The sequence below is a fragment of the Dicentrarchus labrax genome, unplaced genomic scaffold (genome assembly GCF_905237075.1).
Source record: "Dicentrarchus labrax unplaced genomic scaffold, dlabrax2021, whole genome shotgun sequence".
Lineage (NCBI taxonomy): Eukaryota > Metazoa > Chordata > Actinopteri > Moronidae > Dicentrarchus > Dicentrarchus labrax.
The window spans coordinates 17,417,203-17,426,455 of NW_026136722.1; positions in this window are offsets into that span (position 1 = coordinate 17,417,203).

The following is a 9,253-nucleotide window of genomic DNA, read 5'->3' on the forward strand; positions in this document are numbered from 1 at the left end:
TTTAAGCCTCAGCTCGTCCTCGTTAAGTCTTCCTCATCAGACCAAATCCCACCGTCACATTTACAACTCCAGAGGGATTAAGAGGAAGGATTGTTCAACTGATCCTCCCTCCAAAAAACAACAAGCGGCTTTCTAATAAACGCTGTGATACACACCGACCCCTCTGTGAGACACACACAGTCTCAGTGGCAGCAAAGCTCATTTTTCAAACAACTGTAAGAAAATAAAAAGTGACGGCTGTTGAATATAAATAGCTTTTGGGTGTTTGTGTGATATCTGCCAGAGCTGTTGTTGATGCAGCTTCGGTCCCATGGGAGCGCCCCCGTCCTATCCCCACTTGGATATCTTCCACAAACGAGGTGTAAAATGTGACACAGATGTTTGTGAAATGTCACCTGATCTTCCAGCCCTCCCGCATTGACATAAACACCTCGCAGTTCTCGTTCGGGAAGCGGCGTGTTGAGTCCCACAGATCTTCTCTGGCAGAGACACTCGGCCCCGGAGTGCCGCACGTTTAAGATAATCAGATTAAAGTGGATCGAATCTGCAGGCCCCTGTTCACATGAATGGACTGCTGGGACTCAATGATGGCGAGGAATGATAATGAGTTGAGTTGGGCCACGATAAGCAAACTAAAAGCACCAGAGAAGGTGATGCTCAGGGCAGTACATCAGCAGATTTTAATCCTACAAACAGGGAAAATAACATCTATATGAACCCAGAAGTGTTGAATATTAACTTACATATGTTGGTCAATTAGAATAATTAGCATTAATAATCACAATCACCTATTGGACAATATTCCAGCAACTGATTTGCAGAGGTGTCTGTTTTCAGGTGTGGCTCTCACCTTTACTGGAGCTGTTGACGTAATACCTCAGTCCCTCCGGTGACGTGTAGCTCCTCCATCCTGGGGGGAAGAGGTCGGCTGGCGCTCTCCTCCCCGGGAGCAGCCGAGCTCACGGCCGCCGGATTCTGTCATCAACAAACACTAATTTCACCACCACATATAGTTTCCTTCCTGTGAGATGTTATTGTGATGTGTTAGATATCATCTGTCAGCACTGGTCTGTAACTACAATAAACTATAATAGCTCGAGAATTGAGCTGTTATTGAGTTTCCTTCTGTAACATCATCACGTTAGGCTTTGTTCGTACGTTATCTCACGTCCCGCAACGTTACGTGAAGTTAAGTTAGGCTACGTTACGCTACGTTATATTACGTTATGTTACACTATGGTATGTTAAGTTAGGCTAGGTGTAAAATGTGGTGACGACATGTTGTGCTGCCACTTCCGGAGCGTCTAAAAACATTTTGTTGATGTTTCTACATTTATAAATCTTTTGAATAACTATGTTGTTTTTATGTTGTCTATTGCAGAGTTTCAAAGGGTTAAAACAGTAGATGGCGTGTTTTAAACCCGAGTTTCATAACTTTGGAAAACTAACTCTCAGAATGTAAATATTAACACCAATATTGATGAGTGTCATCACAGTAAATAATTACACAACATTGTATTAATTAACAGTTACTAAGTGCTATGGTTTTCCTGGAGGTTACAGTTATATGAGACAACAACCTAAATCTTCATTGAGGTGATGAATCGAGGCCGAACGCGGCTGTATCCATAAAAGAAACTCCTGCAGTGTAATGTGGACATTAACTATCGAGGATCCTCAGGGCTGAAAATGGATAGTGTAATTCACCCTGAGTACGGGAACATTGAGTCCAAATAAAAGTCTATAATGTGATGCAGCAGCTCCATTAAAGTTTATGTCGAATAACAACATTTTCCACAAGTTTGCACATATATATATATATATATATATATATATATATATATATACAGTGAATGTAAATGCAGGAGCCGCGACTGCCTCTGCAATAAGCAACGTTATTATCATCAGATTCCCATTTTGCTTTGCAGCAGCTCTAAATAATGGTGTTATTCATACGCTGAAATATGATCCGCTAAATGGATAAATAATGATAAATGCGGCTCCGCCTTATCAGCAGTCCCCAGGAGTCTCCACCGCAGACCATTTTATACAGCCTGCACACAATTCTATATGTACGCCGGGGCCTGAAATTACCGCAGTGTGCTTTACAAGGGAAAAAAGCTGGGTTTTAATCTGCAGGGATCGCTGGCTGGCTGTTCATTTTCGGATTCAGCGGCGCGTGGCCCCGCTCAGATCCGTCGGTTGCATCTGACAGAAGGGCCGACTGAACCTTTAGGACACTGCAATCAGACATCTGAAGGAGGGGGGAGGTGGGTGGATGCGATAGGACAGACATATAAATGGGGGAGATTATTAGCAGAATGATAAAGGAGTCATATCATGTTCTTTTGCTCGCATGGGCAGCGGGGCAGAGTGGGCGGATAAAGCTGACTGATGTGTAACATTAAAGGGATCTTTTCTATCTCTGCAGCTGATTTAGGTTGTGCAGCTCCGGTCCCGGGTTGTGCTGCAGTATTTTTCAGCTGAGGAGACGTTTGCTGCACAGAAAAAGATAAGTGACAGTTGACCCGTGTGTTTGTGAGGTCGCTCCGTCTTGTAATGTGACTGGAAACAACTGCGCAAGCCTCAGTTTGTAGGAATGAATTCATCATTGCTGGCAGGATTATCACTCGTGAGACAGAACATTGGACATTCTTTGCAGATAAATGACAAAATAGGTCATTTGTTATTGTCTTTCAACCAGAGATTGAGTTAAAGTCTATAAAATATCTAATGTTAGGGGGTAAGATGAATAAATAACAGCCTTAGAGGTTCAGCCATTGACAGTATATTCTGCAGTGTTACACATCTGGAGCTGCTGTAACAAGTGTGGGATCAATAAAGTCTATCTCATCTTATCTTATATATATATGGAATTAATTAACATCCATGCAATTTGTTACCCTAATTATTGAGAGTGTAAGAAAAGGCTGTCATACGTCCTACAGACAGCTGCGGAGGTCAGATACTGGTGAGTTTCATGGCCACCGTAGTTCCTTCACAGACGCGAGAGGTGTTCAGTTAGTTAGCAATCTGCAGCTTCACCACTAGATGCCACTAAATCCTACAAACTGGACCTTTAATGTGTGTTTTAGCTAAATAAAGTGCTGTCTTTAGATGGCTGTAGAAATATAATTAACCATAAGAAAAGGCTGTCATACGTTCTATAGACAGCTGCGGAAGTCAGATACTGGTAGGTAACTTCAGTAAGTAACTAGTGTATTTCACACTGCACTAAATGAATGTCACAATCCTGAATACTATTGGACATAAACTAAAAAAGCACAATAGTTTAATGTAATTTAACATTTGAGGGCACTAAAAAGCCTCCATAAATAGGAAGTCCTGCTCTGTTTCTGAAGGATCCAAAAGGCTTAAAGGTAAACTTTTATCATCATTTCTCACTCTGCTTTTATAAAAACAACTGATCTGTGAGATATCCGCTGCCAAAAAATCCCACAACCCTCTGGGGCGCTGCCCTCAATGTAACATATATATATCCGTATATATTCAGCTCAGTTCGCTTTGAATCTGAAAGGAAACCAACAGGACAGACGGAAGGACGCCTCTCGCTGCTTTACTGAGCTTCTTCCACCATTTCTCCACCATTTCTGCACCTTCTTCACAGCGTTATATGATTTCTAACCGTTCACTGGGGTCCAGCAGCGGTTTTTCATTATCATAAACCCATTTTGGAATCTGGGTACATCGTTTAAAATCTTCTGTATTATTTTAGATTCCTGCAACAACCGCTGATGGTTTTCTGTTTCCCTGAGGCAGCTGCTCAGAGTTTCAAACAACAGCAATTATAAACCCAACAAGAGGAAGCCTTATAGAGGAGTGTACAGTCACACAGGAGGCTGATAAAAATAATAAAGTACAGGGAACGGAAAGAAAAAAGGCCTTTTCTTCTCTCTGAGGATGAATAATCATGTAGCAGCACGATACTCTGGCAGGTCGGCTTTTGTTCCTCCGACTGAGGCCGAGCTTTGGTGAGGATGTAAATAAACGAGGACTCAGTGCATCAACAGAGTAAACAGCCTAAAACTAAATGTTTGACAGAAGATACTTTATTTTAGGGAAAACTTAAAGTCCAGATGAAATGAAAAGTGTAATTTTAACCCTTTAAGATCACATCCTCAGTTATATTGTCCCCATATTTAACAATTTATGCCTAAAAAATTACAAAAAACACTTTATTTCTTTGTATTTTCCTGACAAAATACAATAAAATGAATAAATACGTAAATATGCAGAAGCAAACAGCTCTCTGAGGCTAATGATGTTTATTAATGTTTTCCACGTTCGCCAACTTGTTATCATTGGAATGAAAATGTGAATGAGCAAAAGTAAAAAAAAAAGTAATAATACATTAAATATATATGATTAATATAATATATATTGCTAAAGGGAAAATAATAATCTAATAAATTAATTTTGTATGATGTATTCTTTATGTATGTAAAAATATCTTTGCTGCTTTCTCTACAAGCCTTTTTACAACCCACCTCCTCCCCAGCTCCTCCTTTTATGTTGTATCTAATTAATCAATGTCATCTTCTGATTGCCATTGATGCCCGCTCTGTTCTGTACCCTGGGGGGTCTCTGCTGCCGCTCTCCTTGTCTTAAACTTTTCCATATAGGCACGTGGAACTGCAAGGAGGTCCCAGAAATGTAACACTCTGCATTGGAAATAAAAGTTCTTTTGACAAAAATGGTTCTGACTGACCTTAAAATACTTTCATACTACTAAATCATTATTTCAAGAAACTTTCTCATTGTAATGACTTACAGAATCTTTTGGCAGTAATAGGCTTCCATACATATCTCACCACCCACCAGCTCTCTAAAAAATATTCTTTTTGGGAGCAACCAACACATTTAACTCCGAGCGTCTTCATGTTTGCTCAATCACAAACCTCAATCATGGATGAACCCTGAAGACACGGCTTCGCTAACAACCTCTGGAGTCCATTTAAAAAGTTCTCTACTGTAAACAAGTTACCACATAAAGCAGAAAATAGTTTTACTGGTGAAGATTAAATCTTCTTTTGGGAGTAATTCCTCTCGATATGGATACAAGCTGCTTTTTAAGTAACACATAAGGCGGTTGGAATAAGTTCTTACCATGCTGCTGAGCCGCTGAGCTGCAGGAACTGAACCAGCCTCTGGAAATATGAATGAAGAGACAGACTTCAGATTATTGGATCTCATTACTGTCCAAAATGATCCAAAGCCTGCAGGGGTCACAGCTCAGGACACAGAGGGACAGACAGACACTGAATATCTTTCAAGCTAAATCACTAACAGGCCTGACAGTGAGACATTGCTTTTGGTTTTGATCGGTTCGAGACGAGTCTTTGTTGGGCAGAAACGTCCAGCGGTTTGTCGCTCGGTGTCAGTAAAACACAAAAGAGGACACTGTGAGACGGAGCTGTGATGTGCCGGGACGCAACAAGGGCTGTTCTGTCTCGCCCTGCTTCTTCTACTTCTTGTTAAATCTGGACTGACTCTGCTTATAGTGAGTGTCAGTCTGCTCAAACAGATGAGGTTCTGTCTCTGGAGAACGAGGCCTCTTGTGAGCCGGAGTGAGCCCCCCCTCGGGACCAGAGGCAAGATTAGAGAGTTACAGTTTACTCTCCAGATGTGCACAACAGCAGTTAGCTGCAGTTTATGGTGATTAAAGGCAGTTAAAAGATGAAGATGAAGATCACTGACTCGCAAAATACCCCAGATTTAGTTTGACAATCTGAATATTTACTTAATTTAATTCATTTACTTAATTAAAATGTTCTTACTAGAGTCACACAATGTGTCACACAATGTGTTTGAACTACAATTTACACCAATTAAATCACCAAAAATCTCAAATCTCAATATTTGGTATAATTTTAAACATTTACTTAATATTACACACTGTTTTCCTCCTTTAATACATATAAACCAAGTGTGAACCAGAGATGGGGACTCGAGTTTGCGACTCGGACTCGAGTCACACTTAAGTCGCACACACAGAGACTTCAGACTCGACTCGGACTCGTGTTTTGGGACTCGTGAACAATCGTTATGTTTTCTTTTTTGGCGTATTAATATTGAGGAAACTCTGAAACGTCTGACGAGCTTAATGTGATTCCTTCCTTTTTTCATGGTAACCATGGTAACCACATTACGCATTGGGTGCGCGCCTCGCAGCCTCACGCTCTAGTACCTCGGATGACGACTATGGCGACCGGCGGCACACCTGCAGCTGCTGCTGTACCATTTGTGATTACATTTGGTTTTAAACACTTCAAACAGGACGGCACCAACAAAAGGAGCGCTGACTGCAAAGTCTGCAGAACCCGGATCAAAGATGCTGGATCCACCACATCGCATTTTATCAGACACCTGAAAACTCACCCGGATAGCTCAGTCAGAGCTAACTGAGGTTACTCTTTTGTTAGTAAAAAAGTCAAGATAGCCAATAACTCCAGTGATATTCCATTTTGAGTTTTACTTTTATGCAAGGAATCATTTTTGTCATAAAGGTGCCTTTTGGAACTGAACTGGTCATGTTTTAATATCACCAGTTTATAGACTTACAGTATATTTCAGATAATATGGGAGCAACAGTTTTGCTTTTTAATTGCAAATAACACAGAAGTAACATATACAAGTGTTTAAAGTACTTCTAAGTGTTTTGCTTACAAGTTGTTTGCATTTAGCTAAAGTGTGATGTTAATTACAGTGGAACAATAAAATCTGTTTCCAGAATCTGGATCCATATCTGATCAGCACTGCCTAGTTTGACAGTTTGATCTGAGTTTGGTGCGTTGAGCTGGACGGACTCACTGAGAATGAGCTGTCAATCACAAGGTATCCCCGCCCTAAAGCATACCCTGCTTTATGGTCTGTTTTACTCTAAATGGGACCATCAGTTACTAAATGAACATCATGCTGTATGGAAGAAGACTGAAACTAGAGACTGAGACCAGAAACTCATCAGGAAACTGTTTACTGAGCTCATAAATCAACTGAGAAGTCAGATCATTCTCCATGAGACTGAATGGTTTCAGTGTGTTAGCTGCCCCCTGCTGGCTGTTACATAGACTGCAGGTTTAAGACCGTTCTCTGTCCGTTACATTTACAGTCAATAATATCAATGTACTTCCCGTTTGGTTCATATTTCAGCTTCAAACAACAGCCGACTGCTGCCAACACGATGATCCACGGAGACTAATGGATTTATTTGGCTATAAAACAGAAAAACCTCAACTAATAATTAAGTCATAATTAAATTAGTAATGTGTTAATTAGTCCGTAGTCTTTCTTACATGCAATTGGGTTCAATTAATGAAACATGTGTTTCTGTATCTTCTGTATTTTCTCCTCATTCTGTCACAAAGTCGCTTTGTTCAAAATAAAAGAGCCAAAAAAAGAACAAACCGGGTTATTTTTGTCACATTTTTTTCAGTCGGATGTCTCACTGGAAACAAAAACCCTAGAAGAGATCTAAAATTAATGTCTTTTACATCTTCAAGGGAAACGACCGCAGACGAGAGATCTGAAAGAAAACTGACAGGATGTGAATGTTTGTCTCACATGCTTCATTTCTTTATTTCAAAGGGTGTTTGAATGCATTTTGTTCTTTTCTCAATGAATATGTTACTTTATATATAGTTTATATTATACGTCCTGCATTAGAGCGAACCGTCAGGGAGAGGAAAACACTTTATTTGTCAAAAAAACAAGTTTATTAATTATATTTGATTCTTAAAAAATTGAAAAATACACAATAGGGACACATAATTGTATAAAAAGTTCCTAAAATATCAGGGGACGCTAGGGGGTGCGGGGAAAGTGACCATTAACTCTGGAACAGGCCATTTAACCATCCAAATGATTTCTAAACGGGTTTATTAAGTTGAAATAGTTGCCAAATTCCCCTTTAATTACCAACAACAACAACAACAACAACAATCAGGCCTTCTGCAGAAAAACGTAAATAATATACACAGTAGGTTGATATCTCAGCATTATAGTAACTCCTGTGAGGAAAATTAATTTGATTAAATTGTTTAGATTTTTATTTAAATTTATAAACTTTAAACACCTGAACAGAAGCTTTACACACATTTACACTCTGATAAACAGCCTCATCCCAAAAATACACGAGCGTCAGGGAGAAGAAAACACTGAATCTGTCAAAAAAAGGAAACTTATTAAGTATATTCTATTCTTAAGAAATTAAAAGTTACATAATACAGACAGATAATTGTATAAAAATATAAGGAAAACTGAATAATCTGCTCAAAAGGACTCATTTTACACAAACTATTTGGGTTCATTGTATCAGTTTATCAGCGGTTCTCTACAGTTATTGTTTAATATAATATAAAATATCCATAAAATAAGTCTTAAAACTTAAAATAACTTAACGTTTACTTTTGGTTTCACATGGGACACGAGTCCCTCTTTGTGTTCAGTGCTAGTTAGTGAATGTTAGCATTCTTACACACGGTGCATCGTAAAGTCTTTTCCACCCAGTTTTTGTGCCGTTTTTAACAAAATAAACTGGTTCGAAACGCGAAAAGTTGGTTCCAACCAATAAATATCAGAGTTTCGGTGTCATTTTGAACGTGCTGTTGTGCAGCGAGCTCTATAAACGAACTGAACAGCTCAAGAACCAATAATTTGGTGGGAAAAACACCGTTTGAGTGTGTTAGCAACAGCACAGCTTTAAACTCATAGTTCCCTTCGCTCACCTCGCTGAGACTTCACACAAGCTCCACTTGAAATGTCACCCAGAAGCAACTGACGGAGTCGTTCACCGTGAGCTGTGATTGGTTGACGCCGAATAACAAAGCCTTTCTCCCACCGTGGAGGCTGTTTACTTTGGACCGCCGCCGCAGTCTCATTGTTAAAACACTGTATCCCACTCAGGCTTTGATGGCCTTTATTTCCGCACCAGCTGCCTGTAATAATCCTCTAAAAGGAATATAATCAATCCTCCTTAAATCCACTTTTAAAGGTTGTCTGCCTGTTCGTGTCCGGACACTAATCACCTCGGTCTGCAGCCGTTAAACCCTCCACGACGTGCCGATGGGAATATTCAGCTTATGAATGTGGACGAGATCTCAGGGGTGACATAAATAACCCTGAAGCTCCGTGTTTGTTCTGTTAATAGGAAGGTTGAGCTTTATTAAATTAGGTTGCTTTAGGAGCTGCAGTACGATGCATTGATGATATGGAAACATGGGTTCATTGTTTTGGG